General features: G+C 47.6%; 2 long non-coding RNA genes across 3 annotated transcripts; one reads left to right on the top strand and one right to left on the bottom strand.

Annotated features, from left to right (window-relative positions):
* Positions 1-1,382: 1,382 nt before the first annotated feature.
* LOC123641504 lies at positions 1,383-4,299 on the bottom strand. The gene is made up of 3 exons (XR_006736307.1): positions 4,107-4,299; positions 3,868-4,012; positions 1,383-2,455 (listed from the first exon to the last, which is right to left on the bottom strand). It is a non-coding gene; the product is annotated as an uncharacterized LOC123641504 (long non-coding RNA).
* An 11,138-nt stretch (positions 4,300-15,437) lies between these two features.
* Positions 15,438-19,937, top strand: LOC123641496. Of its 2 annotated transcripts, XR_006736306.1 has the most exons (4): positions 15,438-15,503; positions 17,093-17,533; positions 17,755-17,968; positions 19,686-19,937. It is a non-coding gene; the product is annotated as an uncharacterized LOC123641496 (long non-coding RNA). The 2 variants fall into 2 exon arrangements; XR_006736305.1 differs by lacking the exon at positions 15,438-15,503 and having other exon boundaries at positions 16,347-17,533.
* Positions 19,938-21,317: the final 1,380 nt, after the last annotated feature.

Here is a 21,317-nt window from a genome sequence, read left to right as displayed (position 1 = left end):
CTAGGCCAGTGAAGGGATACCTGTGATGTAGCTCTGGGGGGCTTGGCCAGGGCGTCTCCTAGGGGCCTCCATCTGCTCACACTCACTGCCTTTATCTCTAAAGATGCAGACACCCAGGAGAATTTTATCTCTTGCTTCCTGTATCTCAGATGCTTGAGTTGTTGGAGACTTGCTCATTGCCATGGGTTTTATTTACTCCCTGTCTAGGTCCCTCATTCCTGGAGGGTGTGGGCAACCGTTTTCTCAGAAGCTTTATCAGTCTTCTCATATAAAAACAGATCTTTAATAAAAGCTTGTTAGCTCATGGCTTAAAAAATCATGACTCCACTTCTTGGGTGAAATTCAGTTGGGACAATAATGATGGCTACTATTGATTGGGCAACTACTGCGTGCCAAATATCATGCGTAAGTTGCCCACGTGAACTTCTCTGCAGGGCAGGCATTGCCACCACTTAGTGGGGGAGAAAATGAAGTCTCTGGCTAAGAGTCCAAGCTCATACAACTTCTAAGAGGTTGAGCTGGGATTTAAACCCTGGTCTGCAAGACTCCAGAGTTCAGGCTCCTTTCCCTTAGAACCCAAATGCTGCTTCTAGATCAAGTAGGAAAAACACTGGGGACAGAAGAAAAACACTGCTGGGGACTAAAACTTGCTCTCTGGCTCACCTCTGTTGGTTGTGGGCCCGTGATCAGCTCCCACACTGGTGCCATCTGTGTGCGCCGGGTAGAGAACAGGCATCAGCACCGCTACCAGTAAGTCCAGAACAGGAGCCGGTGCACGCTTGGTTCTGCACAAACCAGCCTCTCCCAGGAGGCTCACGGGAGAGGAGTAAATGGGCACAAACCAAAAAACCACTAGCTCCACTTAAACACAGAGCAACTCCTGTTAAGAGAGCCCATGATTTACTGCATGGGCCCGTGGGGAGCTGTGGTACTGGAATTAATAATAAAGATCTGTTAATTCTCTGCCTTTACCCAGGCTTCCCTCCAAGGCATGAGGTGGAATCCTACTGTTTCTGCTCCAGATAAATCAATGATAATCTTCAACCCAGTAAGGAGCAAAGTAATGCGGGAGTACTCCTGTGTCAAAGGCACTGCTGAAATCAGATTTCTTGGAACCCATTCATGAGAGGCTCTGAATTTGCCAGATTGCTTGCTGAGCCCCAAATACCGCATGCACGTGGCCACCTTGACTTGGTAGTTTCCTTGAATCCTCTTTCTGCTTAAGCCATGGCTGACAGTTCCAAGTCACATGGTGGAGATAGGGCTTCAGTCCCTCTGCAGTATTTCCGCCAATGGTCATTGTCCAGGTCCGCTTGTTCACTGTGCACTACTCACTTCCTAGCACTGACTCTGCTCTGAAGGGAGCAGAGAAGCCTGGGGAAGGGACAGGGAGGGTGGGGTGCATATGCCCTCTTTTCCCTTCTTGCTGACTCTTCTGGGGCAACTTTTGGGTAGGAGGGCTTTTTCTCCAACCATCTGTTCACTCATCCATTTGTTTTTTCTTTTCTTTATTCATGGGCTTATTTAAAACGCACAAACGGAGCCTCTGTTGCATGGGAAGCATTGTGGCGGTTCTAGGGGTGCACAGAGAGGAGGTGAGATTTGGACTTGGCTATTGAAGAGCTGAATGCAGGCAGAGAAAAAAATGACACAAATCTAAATCCCGCTCACACTCCCAAATAGTAACAGGGATTATCTCCAGATGGCAGGTTTATGAGTGGTTTTTGTTTCCCTCTTTTTATTTATGTTTCTGTATTTTCCTTCAGTGAGCACATATTAGTATTTGTATAATAAAAGTTATTCAAAAGGTGAGTACACGGTGAACCGGCGCTCAATGCACAGGGAGGTACAGAGGAACACTCTGGCAGGGAGAGGAGGAGAAGAATGTTATTTCCCGCCCAGGTGGAGCTGGAGAGGTGTTTGGAGAAGGTCTTTGTTGAGCTGGGCCTCCCTTGAGAAGGGAGCGCTGTGGTGGATGTCTGTGGGATTGTTGCCCAGCACTCCTCTCTCTCCTGGAAATCGCTTCTCCCCACGGACCACAGGAGCTGCCTGCTGTGACTTTGCCCTCGTCCTGCCTTACTTGTCTAGCGGTGGGCACCCGACCAAGCCTGGCCGCTCAGAATCCTTACCTGGGATTTTCTGATTTAAAGCTGGCAGTACCTTTGGTGAAATCCCAAAGGTGTTAAATTTAGGAGTTGCGTGTATATGTGTGCTGGCGGGGAGGGATTCGGGCAGCCCTGTTTCCTGCAATGTGGAGGAAATCCATATGCCATGAGAGAATGACATGGGCACCTGGAGACAAGCGGGGATAAGAGGTGGCAGTGGGAGAGTCGTGGTGAACTCTGAGCCCCTGACTCCAGTTGTTCCGGAATCTCAGCTGCGCCCTCCTTGGCCTAGCTCATGGGAGCTGAGTTCTGAACTTGCAACCAATGTATCCTCTCCAATACGGCTGTGGCTGAAAGGAGAAAGGAAGCAAAGAATAGAGGTAGAAAAGCAAAGGACTTGTGCAGGGAATGGCTGGTTATTGCATTTGGCTGGAGAGTGGGTGGGAAGTTTGTGTGTGTGTGTGTGTGTGTGTGTGTGTGTGTGTGTGTGTATGTGTGTGTTGGCGGGGTGGGTTAGTGTGTGTGGTCAGCTGTGGGGTGTCAGGGTTCAGATTTCAAGGCTTCAGTCTCTACCTCCCTGCAGCAGCTCATGCTTCTCCCAAAAGGGTGAACCCTATGACCAGCTACCAAGACTGATCTGTCTCCTCCAACCTGCACCCTAAAAGAAAACAGGGATGTAGTCAATGAGTTCCTAAACCAGGAGTCCCTAAAGGAAGTGCAGTCTTAGGTGCAGACGTGGTCTGCTTCTTCTAGGAGCCACTGGAGGCTGAATTGCAGCCCCTCTCCATGACCTGCCCATCCTCAGAGCTGTCAGTGCAGCCAAACTAGCTCACTAAGGTGTGCCCTCTCCTCTTGCCTTTGGGACCAGCTCTGGTGAGTCTGCAAGGCAGCGGTTGAGAACAAGTGGTAAAGAAGGCCCTAGATAATGCACTAATTAGCTAACCCCTCCAAGGAACAAGAAGAAATCAGCAACATGGTATTATATAGCTCCTTAAGAAAGGCCCTTGTCTGAAAGCTTGGAAGGGCCCATCTTGGGGGACACAGAACTCAGAGTTGAGGCTCTGCACAAGCCCTCTCATTCCACCGATGCCTCAAGTAAACCAAGGGTGCAGAATCCAGGCTGTGGACAAAGCAGCCACATCACACACTGACAACTGGCACACTCAAGCAGTTTCAGCCTGTCATCATCTGCCCCCGTCTTCAACATCTTGTCTAAATGCATGCCCAGGAGGAGTCCTCAGGAAATGTAGACTTCCACAGAGCCAGGCATTTCTCCTCAGGCCCCAACACACGTGCTCAGCCTGGTTTGATAAGCCTGCCTGTCTCTCTAGCCGAGATGGGAAACTGTCTGGACACATAGGTGGAGGCAGCAAGGCCCCATGGGCTGTTTCTGTTTTATGCTCACTCAGTTACCTTAGCAACAGCATCTGCACCAGGATACAGAAGATGCAAAGCACCATCTACCACAGCCTCAACTGAGAGGTGTGGGGCACAGAGGAAAAATGCCTGCAATCAGGCAGCCTTTGTTCCTGCCCTTGCTCTGCTGCCCACTGGCTGGCTGCCCCAGCGAGTTGCCTCACCTCCTGCACCTGTACGGACAGCATGGGGGCTGAGCACTCTCTGACTGGCTCAAAGATGAGGATCACAGTCCTCTGGGTGAGAAGACCTTACTGTTTCTGCTCTGAGTGGCTTTGAGCACAGGCACTGTGTCCGAGAACAACTATTTTTCAGCCAATCTTCTGTGACTTAACTTTTCACTTACCACCTGTGATGCGAAAAATGTTTGCTGACCAAGCAGGTGACTGAGCTCCAAGGAGGCCTGTGCTTGGCGGTGCCTGGCCTCCCCAGATGGATATTTCTTCAGCCGGGGTAGGGGGTACACCTAGCTTTGGTCTTGGAGGGCTTATCTAGAACAAAAGAGATTGAAGTAGTCAAAAATAATTATGAGCAGCGTAACACTACAATTACCTGTAACAATAACAATTATTTAAAAAGTAATACCTTCAGCGTGCTCTCTGAAGCTTCCAGAGAACTTTCACATCTGTTCTCTTGTCATGTCCCGTAGCCATTCAGTGAGGTAGGCAGAGCAGACGTTGTGGCCTCCATGTGCAGCAAAGGACACTAAGACCTGGGGAAGTGGAAGCCCCTGGGGCCTCTTGGGTGATGACCGAGCTAGAGCTGGACTTTGTGTCCTCTGCTACCTGACCCCAGGACCTTTCTGTTGAACATGACTCATGAGAGCTGTTATAAAGCAGAAGCCTACTCCAACCCTGTTTGTGGCCAGGATGCTTGGACTTAAAACATGTCACAGCACCTCTCTGAAGAACAAAGAAAACTAAGATTTATTCATTCACCAAATACTTTCATTGAGCACCTGCTCTGTGCCGAGCTCAGAGCTAAGCACTGAGGATTCAAAAATGAACACGATGTGGTGTCTACTCCCCAGCAGCTCAATCCATTAGACACTTCCTCTTGCTTAATTAAATCACTCATGTGACACTGAATAGAATCACCATCCATGAGATTCCCAAAAGTGACACCCCCACTCTGCTACTATTTTTGTATCCCAACAGAATTCCACTGGGCTGCATCCATGACAGGAGAAGGCACACTTCTCCTAAAATTAGGGATGGATAATCAGGAACAAGGAGCAAAGATGAAAACCATTACCCAAATGCTAAAGCCACCTCTGGCTTTGTATGGAAGTGCTTCAAGGGAAGAAGCTGGGTGCAGCCTCCCGGACAAAGGTTGAGGGGCTGACAGGGAGTCAGAGAGGCAGCTTGGAGAACCCTACATACCACAGTCAGATGCTGGAAGGAAACCAGAAGTCCATTCTTTGTACACACACAGCATTGGGGTCCCATTTCCACAGATGGGGAGTTTGGGACCACACCCCCCCAATATCAAATCATTTTCTGAATTGATGTGGTAGAATCTTAAGGACAGAGGCCTAAAGCTCCAAACCAGCTTGACAATGGGGATTCCTATCACTAAAGCCCAAGAAAAACTTTTTAGCATTTTACCTCTTTCTCTAGACTGGATCCAATCATGTCCTGTTCTATGAACAGATAAAGTATTCAGCTGCTTTTCAGGACCCTCTTAAAGCAGCTTTTATCTATTCAGTGAAATGGCAGTTCGGGGGCAAATTTCCACATGAAGAACTCAAACTTTCCAGTGACACACTCTTAACTCACAGAAAACAACCTCTAACTTAGATTTCTGCTTTCCTCTGCAGAATTTGTAGCCCAAACACACGCTGTGGGCTTAACTCCACAGACCTGAAAACATAAGGGGAGAGACTCAGGAAGTCCAGGGCTGGATGAGTTCACAAGACAAGCTGGGACAACAGGAGGCAGATTAGGGCCCACATGGTTTCAGGTTTAATGTATAGGGGCACAACCCACAACACAGGAGAAAAGTTGTTTTTTTTTCTTTTTTTACCTTTTGAGACCACCTTTACAATAGCCTGTCTTTAAAACAATAACAAAAAAATGCTTTAAGAGCCAGATCACTGGTACAAGTGGAGTTGAATTTTCCTCATGTTATAAACATAGAATATTAGACCCAAAACTTGGAAGAGGTCTTCAAAATCATCTGATTCACTGACTTTATTTTTCATTGAAGAATCTGAGGCCTCAGTCATAATGATAGTAAGTATGAGTAGCTGCCACTTACCAATCTCCAGCTCAGAATCCAGTGCTGGGTGAGTGAGTTATATTAGTTTGCTAGAGCTGCTGTCACGCAATGCCACAAACTGGATGGCTTGAACAACAGGAAGGTACCGTCTCATAGTTCTGGAGGGTAGAAGTTCAAGATCAAGGTGTCAGCAGGGTTGGTTTCTTCTGATGGCCGTAAGGGAAGAACCTGTTCCATGCCCCTCTCTCCTAGCTTCTGACGGTTTGCTGGCAATCTTTGGCATTTCTTAGCTTGTAGAAGCATCACCCTGAGTTTTGCCTTCATGTTCACATGGCATTCTCCCTGTGTGAGTGTCTGTCTCTACATCCAAATTTCTCCTTTTTATGAGGATACCAGTCATATTGGATTAGGACCTTCCCTAATGACCTCATCTTAACTAATTATATCTGCAATAACCCTATCTCCATGTAAAGTCATATTCTGAGATACTGAGGTTAGGACTTCAAAATAAAAATTTGGGGGGATGTAATTCAACCTGTAATAGGAGTCTACTCCTACTTGGTATCCCGTCCTCCCAGTAAGGCTGCAAGCTTGGCGTAATCTGCTTTCTACTGCTGGGGCAGGTCCAGAGAGGTAGGCAGGATCACAGGGCACAGCCAGCTGGACATGAAGAACGTGGACTTTAGAGCCACATAGCATGGGTTGGTATCCCACCCCCACCTCCCACGAGTTAATGAATGTGGGTGAGTTGTTTAACTTCCCTGTGCCTCAGTTCCTTCATCTGTAAGATGGGGATAATACGGGCTCACAATTTCAAAACCTTAAAAGCTCCAAATACCAAAGATAGTATTTATAAATCACTTGGCATCAACACATGACCTGAAATAAGTGCATTTGAATTAAAAATCTGTCTTGAGTTGACACGAGGCTACTTATAGTCTTTATTTATGCAACATACACATTTCACTACGGAAGCATCAGTAGGTCTAATAACAGGGACACTGGTGCGGATGCCGCAGGATGCACGTAGCATATGGTTCATATACCATGTGACCTTTCTCTAATCCCCAAATTCTGACACACCAAACACTGCTGGTCCCAAGGGTTTGAATAAGAGATTGTAGATCTTCCTTCAGTATATACATTACAAGGTTGTAATGAGGATTAAAGGAGTTAATATTCATTCAGTGCTTAGTGTATTACCTGGCACGTAGTAAGTACTATATACATACTTGTTAAATAAGACAGTAATAGCTGTCTTGTCTAAAGTCATTCAGGTGGTGAGCCAGGGAAGACAGTTCTGGGCTTTTGCAGGAATGTCTGACACCAGAAGCTATGTTTTCTGTGCACGTCACACTACCTCTGCCATTCCAGGTCTGGGGCTCATGTCCCTTGGTCCATCAACCAGCCTGTTTATACAATATATTGAAGCAATCTCTACCTTCCGAGATGATTATTAGGTGAAATCAGGCATCTGTTTGTATTAGTTCAGGCTGCCGCAACAAGATACCACAGACTGGGCAGCTTAAATAACAGAAACGTATTTTCTCACAGGCTAGAAATCTGAGATCAAGTTGTCTGCCGGGTTGCTTTTTTCCTGAGGCCTCTCTCCTTTGCTCACAGGTGGTTGTCTTCTCCCTCTGTTTTCACATGTTCTTCCCTTTGTGTACATTTGTGTCTTAATCTGTTCTTCTTATAAGGACACCAGTTATACTGGATTAGACTCCACCCTAATGACCTCACTTTAACTTAATGACCTCTGTAAATGTCTTATGTCCAAATAGTCACATTCTGAGGTACTGGGGGTTAGAGCTTCAACATATGCATTCTGGGTGGGACATAATCCAGCCTCTAATAATATTTTTAGAAACTAGAATTATCACTCACACCAGATGTATCCCATATGCTTGCTAGCTTGTTTCTGCCCCAGTGTTTTTCAAAGCAATGGTCCAGGACCACCTGCAATTGAATTACTTGTGCCTTTAACAAATAAATAAAAGTGTGCTCCTAGCTCCCGAGTCAGAATCTGGGGGAGGGGACACAGTGCCCAGATATGGAGCTTGTTTGTTTTTTACATTCTCACAAAGGTTTAATTTAATTAAGCGGACTCAGGAAAAGCCAGATAGCAAAGTAGACACCCCCAACAGCTACTCCACCCCCACCGCCACTGCAGTCCCCCAGGTAAGGACAGCTGAAAGAAGAGCAGGAGGGACGGAGGGAGGCAGCCCTGTGTGAAGTCCTCGCGGGGAACACCGTGCATCCTGATGGCTTCTGGGCCACTTCATCCTAGAGGGCCATGACAGAACCTACTTTCCTCCTCAAAGCTGGCCTCCTGGTACTGAAGAATGCTCTCTCCTCCACTTCGGTGCAGACACAGGGAGCTCTGCGGTGCAGATGCCAGGAGGTCGTCTTCCCAGCAATGCCAGGCTGTGGAACGCAGCCCCACAATGCGTACTAGTCATTTTTCTTGGGCAATATTCCTCCACCCTCACCCCTCAGCTCCTGGCAGACCTTGAAGGTCTCTCTGCCCCTCAGAATAGCATAAAATCTGAGCCTTGAAATAATGTTTAAGAGACAGGCAACATTGGTATTTTCCAGAGCCAAGTGCTGAACCAGGGAGCAGAGGTTGAGGTGGGTTCACGCAGTCGCTAACTCCATTCCAAAGCTTCCAGGGATGTCATGTGATGTGGGTAGCTGGCAGAGTCATGCTGGCTCCCTGCAAGCTGATCTAGGGAAACAGGGCTGGGATACACATGGCACAGTCTGTTAACCACATCCCAGACAACCAGCGTGAGCCCTCCAGAGTGGGTGACTGCTGCAGGTGCACGTGTGTGCGCACACCCGTGTTTCATGCCTGTGCTGGGGTGGCCAGCAGCCTCCCATGTCAAAAAATTCCAGCAAAACAGCTGGTGAGTGGGACTCTAAATGATAGTGATTTTCCTAGCACCATGACAACAAGACACCATCAAAGCTAATGGCGATAATCCATCCCTCGTCTTTCTCTGCTGGTTCCAGCTTAGATTTCTTGTTTCTTAAAATACTTGCCTGGCTGGCAATGCGGTGACTCACCTGCACTAGGATTGAACGGAACAGGCAGGAGGTGTTTTCTTCTGAAGAACTGTCAAGAATCAATATAGCACCTGAGATCTTTCATTTCACACACTGTTCCTGTCAAGGGGGAGGCATTCTTACTCTCTTGTCAAAGTTGGAGTTGCCAAGAAAGCAAAGTGGTTACAAAGTGTCAAACTTTGGCATTTGTATTAAACAAAGTTTGAGGAAATTGGGCAGGTTTGACTGAGAATCTCTTCCTCACCCTCAATCCAGTGCAATATGGGCCACATTTTTGACACAGCACTGTCAAAAATGAAAGTTCACACGTAGAGTCACTCAGCTATGCGTGGGTCTTCTGGTGGCATCTCCCTCAGTGGCAAGTTCTAATAGTTGGGATTCCATGAATTCTGAATATATGTCAATGATTTAAGAACTCTTCTGAAGCCGGTAATTTGAAAATTGTATTGTTTGTAAACTCGAATAAATAAAAAAGTAGAGTCAGGAATTTTACTGTCAATTAAGCTGTGTTTATTGGTCATCTCTTAATTCCACTTAAATTCCATAGGCCATAAATTGTGCCATATTCGAAAATACCCTGAAGTCAGACCTGGCCTTTGGACTCAGACTGAATCACACCACTGGCTCTCCTGGTTCTCCAGCTTGCAGACGCCATATCATGGAACTTGTTGTCCTCCATAGTTGTGTGAGCCAATTCCTAGAATAAATCCTCTTTTATATATCTATATATATCCTATTGGTTGTGTTTCTCTGGAGAACCCTGACTAATACACCAGGTGTGGGCAAATGAAACCACATGAAAACTAATAATCCAAAGGTTCGTTTGTTACCACCATTTCTCATGTAGAACCTAGCTCCTAGCAAAGTGCCTTCCACCCTGTACTTCTGGGGAGTTCCTGGGGTAGCAGGTCTTATATGTGCTCACCAAGGAATCAATGCCCAGATGCCAGGCACTGTCCTTGTCTCTCCTCTGCCGTCTCACTCTGGTAAGGCTGCCCTGTAAAATGTCAAGTGGAGAAGATGCCATTCTCTCCTGTTATACTCATTTATAAGGGTCTCATGACAATGACCCTTGTGCTCCAGTGTCTTACGGAGTATTAAGAAACAATTCTTTTAGCTTTTAGTGAAAGCTCTGCCCAGGAACCACCCATGGATCCGATATAGGGTAGGAGCAAGGATGGATTCCAACCACTGTTAGCACAGTGTACTCAGAAATATTCCTTCCTCCAACATGGATACCTTGCCACTTGGTGAGCCCACTGTGCTTGGCTCCTTGCATTTCTTTAAGAGAGGGGGATTCCTCACACCCCCATGGACTTTTTCCATGAGTTCACTAGACATGACTTCATCCTAGTGCAGATTCTAGATTGCACATTCCCACTATACAGAGGAAGAAACAAAGGCTCATAGGGTGGAGAAACTTACGCAAGGTCACACAGCCAACAGGTGACAGAGTCAAGAGCCAAACCCAGAGAGAAATCCAAATCCCACATTCTTTCTGATCCAAATCCCATGACCAAAGTGGCAACATGACCTGTTGTTCTGACCCTGGAGTTCACACAAGAAGGCACAGTGTGCTGGCCACTGTTTACTATACATAGTGTTCTCTTCCCCAGGGGTTTAAGTCTCTTTCTGCTTGGTTTCCATTGTGAATTATACTCTGGGCATGAAAAACTGTGGATTCCTTGCCATTTCATCACCCTTCCATCCATAGCTTCCCTCCCAATGAACCTACAATTTATTTCGGTGTTACTTGGCTCATGGTTAAAAGAACTGTGGTGCTTATTCAGATGACAGAACAAGCAAGTCCTGTCTACTGCAAAGAGACACCTTAGCCAGTGTTAGTAGATCTGAGAAAAACACAAATTCCTTGACTTGATCTCTGAAGCCTCTGAATCTGGTCACCTCACACCAACCCTCTGTTCCAGACCAAAGGTCTACACCTGAACCTGAGTTCTCTTCAGTCTCCTCCCAGCTGTGGCCTGGTGCCAACTGAAGGTGGGGCCTGCATCCCTGTGCCTTCCCCTCCTAGCCCACTCCAGTGACCTGGCATCCACCCTCCTTCCTGATTGACACTCCAGTCTTTAGCAAGGGCCAGCACCCAGTCCTGGCCCCAGCCCTCCTAGGGGCAGGATGACCTTCCATCCTGGCCTTACCAAACTTTCCTTGCGGAGCTAGATGCTCTTTTTCCCCAGAAGACGTTGCCTGGGGACCTGCCTACATCTAAACTAACCTTCCCCTCATTCCCAGAATAAAGGACACCATTTCCTCCCCAGGCATTAACTGCCCCAGACTCCGGCTGCACCAGTCCCCTCACCAGATGAGAAAACTCTCTGAGGGTAGAGGAGGACGCACACTGGCCTATCTTGTCCCCAGGTGGCCACTTCCCCAGAACTCTGGTGTGAGGAGGCTGGGCACTTTCTTTGCAGAGCTCCTAATGCATCACCAGCCACAGTTTTCAGGTGCAGGTAACTGAGGGATCTGAGTATTCAGGTTGGACTTCTTAAAGACCCTGTTTCATATCACATAACCTTCACCCTACATCCCCCGTCCTCCTTTTCTCTGCTTTTCTTTCTCTCCATAGCATTTATCACCATTTTGATATATTATCTCTCCCCCTCCACTACTCCAGAAGGAGTTCTTGAGATTTTAGTCTGCTTTGCTTGAGCAGTTCCTGGCCCATGGTTGGTGCTCAAAATCATCTGTTGAATGGATAATTGTTGAATGGATGTCCCTGGCCTTGGAAGTCACGCCAGAGCACACATACTGAGGTGCTGGGAAGACCAGGAGTTTTTATTTCTCAGCTGTCACAGAGCCCACCTGCCTCAGGGCTGCCAAAGATTTCCAAACCTCCTCCACCTTAGCCACAGCAATAAATTTTCTACAAGTACATCCCAGCACTGCACTGGGCACTGTGGGAAATGCAAACCCTTCAGGCAGTTTATTATCCTGGCTAGGCTCTGAACCGTGGCCCCATTGAAAAATAGGCTGTTCCTTCTGCAAGCTCTCAGTGTGCCCTCACACCCAGAGTGAAGTTCTGTCTTACTCGTCCTCACATCCCCAGCGCCCAGTACTGTGCAGAGAAGCTATGAAGGGTGTGATAAATACTTGATGAATAAATGAATACTTGGGATTCCACATGCAGAGAAAGCCAGCCCCTTCTGAATTAATTTTGTGACTCAGATGCCAGGGCATGATGAGTTTATTTCCCCTTATTGTGATTAATGACTTTTTTTTTCCCAAAGAGTTTTTCAATTCTGAGATTTAAGTTTTATATATCATAAATTTCAAGATACCTCTTACGGAATAATGCTCTTTCCAAAAGACATAGTATACATTTTAGAGTAAAATTAATTATTGTGTTTCCTTTTCTTAGACCCCATGAATGACTTCCTCATTGTCAAATTCAATGAACACATTCTATTGTTCATTTGCTTGACATCTCTGTGGCATTTCCCACTCCTGACCACTTCCTCAACCTGGACAGTCTTGATGTGTACTGCTTGATGCCACTTTTTTCCATGTTTTCTTTCCATTTCTCCACACATTCCTCAGGATCTCTTATTTAATCCTTTTTTTTTCTTTCTATTTTTGGTAGAGATGAGGTCTTGCTCTTGCTCAGGCTGGTCTCAAATTCCTGAGCTCAAGTGATCCTCCTGCCTCAGCCTCCCAGAGTGCTAGGGTTACAGGCATGAGCCACCATGCCCCACCTTATTTGGTCCTTAGAAGCTGGTAACTGTAAAAGTTCAGTTCTCATGATTCCATGACCTTCTCATTTTGACTGCTCTTCTGGACCATCTTGGCCCTGCCCCAGCTTCAGTGATCACCTCTAGGTTGACTCCAGTGGGTACCTCCAGGCCTCTCTCCGGTGCTTGGCATCCATGTTCCTAACTCCTCCTGGAGGTCTTCATCTGGAAGTCCCACAAGTACATCAAAAACATGTTCAAAACATGCCATTGTTCTCTTAGACCAATTTTTATTCCTCTACTTGCTATCACGGTAAATGGTATCACCCTCCATGAAGCTGCACAAGGAAGAACCTGGGAATCCCCCTGGATTCCTAGTTTCCTTTTCTCTTTCCCTACCTGCCAAGGCAGAACCTTGTACCTGGCAGTATATAAGGTATCCATCCAAAGCAGTTTGTGTAGAATGGATGAATGAACTACAGGGATAGAGAACACCAGGGCTCTAAAGAGTCTGAAACTTGACATCATTTTACCTTTTACAGGTTTTCACTTCATTAACATGAGGGAGTCCACCTGGATGATATTCAACTCTGATGATCTATGATCCCAGACTATGCCAGTCTGACACCTTAGCTGCTTATCCACCATTCCTTTTTACCCACTTAACTCCATTCCTCCTTCTTGTGTCTGTCTTATGTAGGAAAAGAGGAGAGAGGCCCCTGTGATAAAGTGGGACTTAAAACGTAAATTACACCACCTAGCAGAACACATTTCACCCCAATAAGAGGTCCAGATGTCTCTCTGCAGCCACCATGAGTCACAGAGAGAGTTGGGGGGCGGGAGCCGGAGGGCAAGAGAAGCTGGAGGAAAGATTAACAGAGGCCATTTCCTCCTTTCCGGTCATGCCAGATCCTGTAAGGCTGTGTAAGTCTCCCCAAGTGTCGCACGTGGGAAAGCACCTTCCCTCTTGTTCCGCATGACTTCTGTCTGGAAGCGAGTACCGTGATTGTCTCCTGAACGCCTACATGCCTAGCACTTTCTACTTCTCAAAACACTGCAGGAATATTTATTTGAATGCCTTCCACATGCAGGCACTGTGCTAAGCAATTTGTACCTCATCTCATTTAAATCCCACGACCCTAGCCTATTTTTTAATCTGTTTTGCAGACCAGGAAACTAAAGTGTAGTAGAGAGGTTAACTTCCTCACTAAGGCCATCCAACTAGTAATGTCCTGCAAAGCATCAAGTCAAACCCAGGTCCATCCGATTCTATGCCCAAGTCCGGGGCGGCCACAGTTACGTTGCTTCTTATGTATTCGTGGCTACCTTTCGCCGTCACACATACATTAAGTACACAGTATCCAGGTGCTTGATAAGCGCTCACTGAAGGAGCCCGTAACCAAGCCGGTAAGAGCTGGATCTCGTCCCAGCTGCCAGGAGCCAGAAATGCAGCTTTGGGCCTTTCTCATCGCCTCTTTGGGCCTCAATTTCCTCATCTGTAAAAGAGAGGCATTACGCAGATGCCCTCCAAGGAGCCTGTGACTTTAACGTTCTGTGGCTCTCTTCCAGGGGTGCAGTGTTCCCAACGTGCTGCCAAGAAACGGGACGGCCTGCGGGAGCCGCGCGGCTGGGTTCTCGGAGTGCTGCCGCCAGCAGCGCGGCTGACGCCCGCGTGCTCGCCCGGGGCCTGGAGCGGGCGCCGCCCCCCGCGCGCCTGCGCAGCCTCCTCCCCGCCCGGCCGCCTCCCCCGGGGCTGGGAAAGTCGGCGCTGGGGCCGGGGATGGGGTCGGCCTGCCAGGAACGAGCTGGGGCCCGCGGGGGAGGCAGCTGGCCCTCGTTAGGCAAGGCCCCTGGGAAAGCTGCTCCCCGTGCGGGAGAGCGTGTTCCAGCCGGGGCGCCTTTGCTGGGCGCGCCGGGAGCTCAGCGCGGCCGATCCGTCTCTCCCCGCCCAGGTGGAAACGCGCTCCGGGCTCGGCGGCCTGCGGCGGGCGGCGGGGCGGGCCCCAGATCCCTGCCGACTCGGAAAGTCAGGAGGATTTTCCTCTTAAAAGCGATACCTCGGATTAAATTGAAAACTTTAAAGGTCACTGAGGACGTTTATCTGGGCTGGGGGCGGGGAATGGGAGGTCTGCAGGCGTCACCCGATGTTGTAAGCCGCTAAGAGGCAGCGGGGTCCGCAGGGAGGCAGGCCCTTCCTTGCCGCTCAGGGATGAATAAGAAAACCTGGGCAGCTATTTTACCCTGGCAGAGAGAATGGGAGGAGAGAAGGCAAGGCGAGCACCTTTTTCCTCATTCATCCTGTGATCTTATTCCTCGGAGCACTTTTTATTTTTAGTTTTCGAAATCAGGGAAGGGAAAAGGTTGCTCATCAAAACGTTTCCTAAATGGTGAAAATGAATGCGATATTAACCTTCTGAATTTCTGCATATTGATAACTTCAACCTTCCTCCCTTTGTGTGCAATCTTTTGAAGTCTAGTGTAGTCTATCTCAGTTTGCCGTTCCCTGCTCAGGGAACGTGGGATGCCTTCTGCAAGGGTTGGGCCTGCAGTGAGCTGGGGGGGAGGAGGGAGCCCTTCTGCCAAGGTGCACTCTCCTGAAGCCTAGCTTGTGCCTGTGCAGGGCATGTTCTCCCCTTCATCGTTAAGGGTAAGGACTTTTTCCTGTTAGGACTTAAAGTCCTGCTTTTTCAGACAGGAGTTTTCAGGCTGATGAGTGCTGGGAAGGCAGACGGTTGTCTAGAAAAGGTGGCTGCTTTGCATTTTCACCTGATCTGGGTCAACTAAAGCCTTTGCCTTTGCTTTCTTGTGTCAGAATAAATGTGGAGCTGAACTCACTGTACCCGGGAGGGAGATGTGCTGCCGGAAGGACTGCAAGCTGTCTGGGGAAACTGCTGTCATCAGTTCATTTCAGATCACTCGATTTGCTTTGATTTCATTTAGCGTCATTTCATTTTCTTTCCAAGTCCTACGAAGTCTGGAAAAGGAGACACTGAAAATAATTGTAAAAGTTAAGGCAAGAAATGAAATAACCCCTAAAATTAAAGTGAGGTTGTAGAGATTCACCATCTTAAGGATTTGCTTAGGTGACCTTTTAGCAATTTTTCATTTGAGAATGATGGAGATACATACACCCGCCCACAAAACCCCACAAAAATAAAACTACACCTAGAAGGAAAGGTTACCAGGAAGGCTCTTCATTCAATATGTCATTTCTAAGATTCACTAGATCAGAATGAGAATATAGGGTGGGAAATGTGTGGGGTGTGTGAAAAGCAGGGGCAGGGGAGTTTTGAATGTGCTTCATCCATGACTAATGTCTCCAACAATGAGAAGAAAGTAACTTGGCCTTCTGCAAAGGGAAACTGGAATTCAAAGTTGCAGGGAAACAGCCCTACCCTGGAAGCCACCATAGCCTCCTAGGGTCCAGCACCACTGGGCTCTTAGAAATTCACCTACTTCTTCCATAGGCAGGTCAAAGAAGATGCTGTTTTATTAAGGAGATAGTACAGTTCGGGGCGAGGGCTCTTTCATAGCAGAAAACTCCCAAATACCCCCACTATCTGTATGCCAGTTATTAATACTTTTAGCCAAGTTTGAGATGAGACTTCCAAATGATCATTATTATGGTTTGTATTCATGTATGTTTGCTCATTCTGTTTTGCTTTTAAAACAGCAGAACTTCTGCATCCAAATGGATGCAAACTGAGAAAGCTTTCAGACTATTATAAAAAAAAGCAGCAGCAGGACCATCCACACACATCCCAGAAGACAATCCCCTCCTCCACCCCTATAAGTTTAAACACAGTGTATCTCACCTGTGGGCAAGTCACTCCTCCTCCCCAGTTACCTTTACTGGCCTGTCACTCTGCATCCATAGCAACTAAACCCAGGTCTGAAAATTAGAAGACCTGGCTCATGAAGGGATGAGATCTCACAAGAGATAATATCAATAATCTGTCTTTTTGGATGTTCTATCAGAGATTACATTTATTTTTAAGAAGTAACATCTAACCTTTCAGAGTTCAAAAATGAGTTTCTTTTTGTAATATAGTAGAGGAGAAAGTTCCGGAAGTGGCAACTTAATTTGAATCTAATTTCAGCAAAATAATTGCAGACTGCTTCCAGCTTGAATGAGCGGTGAGGTATAGCTCCCAGTAGTTACTTATTTTAGTAGCACTCCCTCAGGATGAATGCTAGCTATTTTCAGTTGCATGTGGGAAAACCAAGGGCCCTGCCAAGTTGTGGCAAGTTGGCATTGTGTGTATGAGCTGTCATCTAGGATGCTTAGTTCCACTCAGTTTCATTTCTAACTTGCAGTTGGCATGTGACCTTTTTCTTTGTTCCATTTAGGGTCCTGATCACTTCCTTTCTCTGCTGCTTTACCTTCCCACTGATCTCTACCCCCACAGGCAGCTTTTGGCTGAATCCATCTAATAATAACAGTGTGAGTGCCAAGTGGGTTGTGTAAAATCCTTAGGGAGAGATGTGAAATGAAGCACATTGTTCTTCAGGGCTCCTAAGGACCAGAATGTACCCATCAACACAAACAAACTAATATGCAATGAAATTATATGTCTCTCTATATAATTTATGCAGAATGGAGTAATGCTGAGATGGGGCCTTAAATAGCTCTTGGTATATGTGGTAAGTAGCCTCTAAAACAGCTCCCAGTAACCACCACTTCCTGATATTCATGCCTTTGTGTAACCTCCCCTTGAATGTGGCTTGATGGACCTGGTGTCTGGCTTTAAACAAATAGAATACAGCAAAAGTGATGGGATGTCACTTCCAAGATGGGGTTACAAAAAGCCTCTCGCTCTCTCAGCTGACTGCCATGTTGTAAGTCACCCATGGAGAGGCTCTTGTGGCAAAGATCTGATGTCTCCAGCCAACAGTCATGTGAGGAGCCTGAAGGTGATCCTCCCTCAGCAGAACCTTGAGTTGATTTTGGTCCTGGCAGACACCTTGGTTACAGCCCATGAGACCCTGATCCAGAGGACCACTAAGCTGCAACTGGATTCCTGATCCATAGAAACTGTAAGATAATACGCTTGTTGTTTTAAGCTTCTCAGTGTTGGGGTAATTTGTTTTGTAGCAATAGAAAACTAATGCAGTATATTCCCCAAACCGGGTAAAGACCCTCCAGTGACCCCCAGCAGAGTTCTGTCTTCAGTCTCACCTCCGGCTATAGCCCCTCCATACCCCAGGGGCCACTTTTTGGCCACATTTTACTCTTAGGTGTCTTTGTGTCTTTGTAGGAGCTGCTGCTTCTGCCTGAAACCAGACAACCAGCCTCTTCTCCGCAAGATAAAGTCCTGCTCACCCTTGACACCTGGCTCAGATGTGACCTCTGGAAAACCTTCCTAACTCAGTCAGGCAGAGCTCCTGTCCATGGCCTTGGGGTCTCCACAAGGCTTTGCCTCTGCCTGTGCTGTCTTCATTGGCAGGATTGCTAGGCGTAACTCCTGGAGGGTAGGAAACATTTCTTCATCTTCTGATCCCTGGTGCTTGGCACAGCACCATGCTAAAACACCATTCCTGGAATGGATCAATGACTGTTTCACGGAAGTAAGGATCCTAGGCAGAAGAGGGCATCTGGTAACTAGTTCTACTCTCACTTGATGCAAGAATCTTATTATAGCATTCTCAAAGCTTTTGGGAGAAGACTACTTTTGTTAATTGGATAATACATGTATTTTGAGCACTCAATCAGCAGCAGATCAAAGGCTACAGCAGCCCACAGTGGCGTGAAGCTCTCTTGATCTGATCCCAGCTCCTCAGCCCAACAGTTAAGGTCATGGGAGCTTGAAAATTGACCGTCCTGTAATCTGAGTTGTTATCACCATTTCAATCCATGACCTTGCAGTTGATATGTCCCAGGCATTGTGGACATTCTTTCCCTTCTTTTTTAGAGAAAGCGTTATAGAAACCATGAAGGTATCCCTAGGGACAAGCCAAAGGGACATCCTTAGGCAGAAACCTGAAAGAGGAGAAGATTGTGTTTTTATCTCAATGGTGATCTAGTCTGTGACAAAAGGAACTTATTGCAGGGAAGGCTGTTGGAAGATCTTACAGGTGTGGAGTATGTTGTAAGCCTGTCCATTCCATCACCAGGTCCTGACCTTCCCCCATCTTCTCCTCCATTGTTCTGCTCCTGGTCTCCAACTCACCTGTAACAAACAGCTTCCTAACTGACCTAGTGACACTTTCTTACAACCTTTCCAAAGCTGTTCTCCAGAGGAGATTGAAATCTTTCTGAAGCACACATTGGATCCATGCACTTAAATGCTTCAGTGGCTCCCTATGCATGGCCTGTCCCGTGTCCAGCCTGGTCAGGAATCTCACCCCCCACCCCTTGCTGTCTGTGCTCTGGTCACACTTGCCATCTTTCAGGGTCTTGAAAACACATGTGTCATCCCACCCCAGGAGATGCACAGGACTGGCAGGACCTAGTTAATCCTATTGTTCCTTCAGATTTCATTTCACTCATCCTTTCCTCAGAGATTTCCCTGACATCCCTTATTAAATCAAATCCCTTCATTATATACTCAGGGCCCCACACATTGCAATATTATATTAATTGATGTGGGTGTTTGATCAGGGTCCTCTTCTGAGGGCAGGGACCATGCCTGTCTTTGCTGACATTGTATTCCTGGTACTTAGAATGACGTGGTAAACAGTGGGCATTCGATCCATCTTTGCTGAATGAATGAATGAATTACAGGTGCTATTGAGGGTAAGTTTTTCTCAGAGAGAAAAAACTGAGAAGTGCAGTGAGAATGAGAACTGGATAGAACCCAAAGCTGGGGCACAGGAAAATAATTTGAAGTATACCAGCATCCTAAAATTGCTGTTGGAGTTTCTTTAGCCTAATTACAAAATTCGAAGAGTGAACAACATTTACATTCCCTCAGGCTACAATAGCCTCAGGGAAAACCAAGGATTTCAGGCCAATTCCCAGAGTTGTTGGCTCTGCTTCCCGACCCCTGCTGCTACCCCTTGTCCAGCCACACCATCCCTCCTTCTCTTGGGGACGCAGGCTGCTCTCCTCTGGGGAGGGAGGGTGTGCTAGGGCAGATGCCTCCAGGGAATCTGTGTTTGCGTTGCTGCCCTCCCCACCCCCAGCATGTCCTGCAGCCTTTAGTGCAGCACCATCTGCTACTGCACGCAGCTCCGCCCTTCTCCGCAGAGAGCACCCTCGGGTGGCCCCACGGCAGGGGCTGACGCTGCCTGGAGGAGGACTTGTTTTCCTGCATGTGTGGAAGACTCTTCAGCCAGCCAGGTGGAACAGTAACTGATTGGCCTCGCCTCTCCCTTAGGTGATCCTCACCCTTCTTTGATTGTCATCTCTCTCAGCAGTTTTGTAGCAGGCAAATAATGTTTTCTTATTTGTTCAAAAATCTTAAATCTAGGGGTGTAAGGCCTGTCAACTGGTTTAATTTCCTAATTCCTTTTTCTCCCAGGACTCAGGGGACTCACAGAACTAGAGGTGAGGACCACTTGTCCAACAAACGCTTACTGCATCAGGGAGACAGGCCGGCAAGGCACTGCCTGGGCCCCCAGGAAGCTCGCCACCTGACAGGGCTCTGTACAGGTGCCCTCACCTGTGGATTAGGTATTCCATTGTCAGGCCAAGGCTGAGAATCCATCCTCTCTACACTCATTTTTGTCAAGAGCCAGGAGTTTAGAAGAACATTACTCTGTTTTTCTTCCAGCTTTTCCTACACAGATGATAATATCACCCTCAGCTTTAAAGTGCAAGTCTATACACAGATCACAGAGCCAAGGAGGGCTCTTGAGTCATTTGAGATAATTACATTTTCTCCTTCCTGAGTCTTCCATATCTATGAATCAGCAATGTGGAAACTGGGCTTCCAAAAAATTAAGTGAGGCTTGAAGTGAGCAAAGCAGAACAGAGCTTTGGCAAGAGCTGAGCACCACCACAGCGGGGAAAATCATGCCGATCGTCATCTAAGGGAGCTCATGGTACTGTCTGCCTCCTCTTAGCAACATCCACACAGGCTGGTACAGTCAGATCACTGTGACTTGGGCAGGGATGAAAATACCCAGCTGACATCAACAGCTCCCAGCACAGCCAGGGTATTCTGGAGGTGTGTGGTGTCAGGACGGCCTGTGCCGGCCTCATTTATTTACCCGAGTCATTTGGACAAAGCAGTTGCTGGCTTAGCCTCGCTGTGGCAAGAACCCACGACAAATCCAAACCTCTTCCCCCGCCCCGGCCTCCGCTCCCGCAGCACAGCACCGCTGTCTCTTCAGCAGCATGCACCGAGTCACGTGGCAAGCAATGACGGATGAACGCTTCTCTGGGCCACAAGCTCCTCCAGGCAGGAGCCTCAGCCCGGTTTCTTCTGTGTCGCCAGGGCCTGGCACAGGGCCTGGCACCTAGTAGGTTTCTGATGAATAAATGAATGGCTGTAGCGATGTATGCTTGAAGACACAAGGGATTTCTATGGTGGCAACATATTCAATAGCACAGTCCTCTGTTGGCTCTTTACAGTTTGCAGTACTCAAAGAAGGAATAATTTGTGCTTCCTGGGAAAGGTGTATCTCATGTGGGGACCGCATAAGGGAAGGTGCCTACAAGTTGGGGATCAGGGCAGACACAGGGGGACCGAAAGCTCCTGGACAATGACACTGAAAGGGAGGTGTTCATCCTAAGGAGGCTCCCGAACACCCATGGCAGAGGCTTGATTCCCCAGGAAATAGCCCCTGAGAACTGGGCTGGGGAGGCAGGCTCTCAGGGAGCTGTGGTTCTGCCCTCACTGAGACCCCACCGGCCGACTCCCGCTCTTTCCCCGAG

The sequence above is a fragment of the Lemur catta genome, chromosome 1, assembly GCF_020740605.2.
Source record: "Lemur catta isolate mLemCat1 chromosome 1, mLemCat1.pri, whole genome shotgun sequence".
Taxonomy (NCBI): Eukaryota; Metazoa; Chordata; class Mammalia; order Primates; family Lemuridae; genus Lemur; species Lemur catta.
This window is presented reverse-complemented; position numbering and strand designations above follow the sequence as displayed.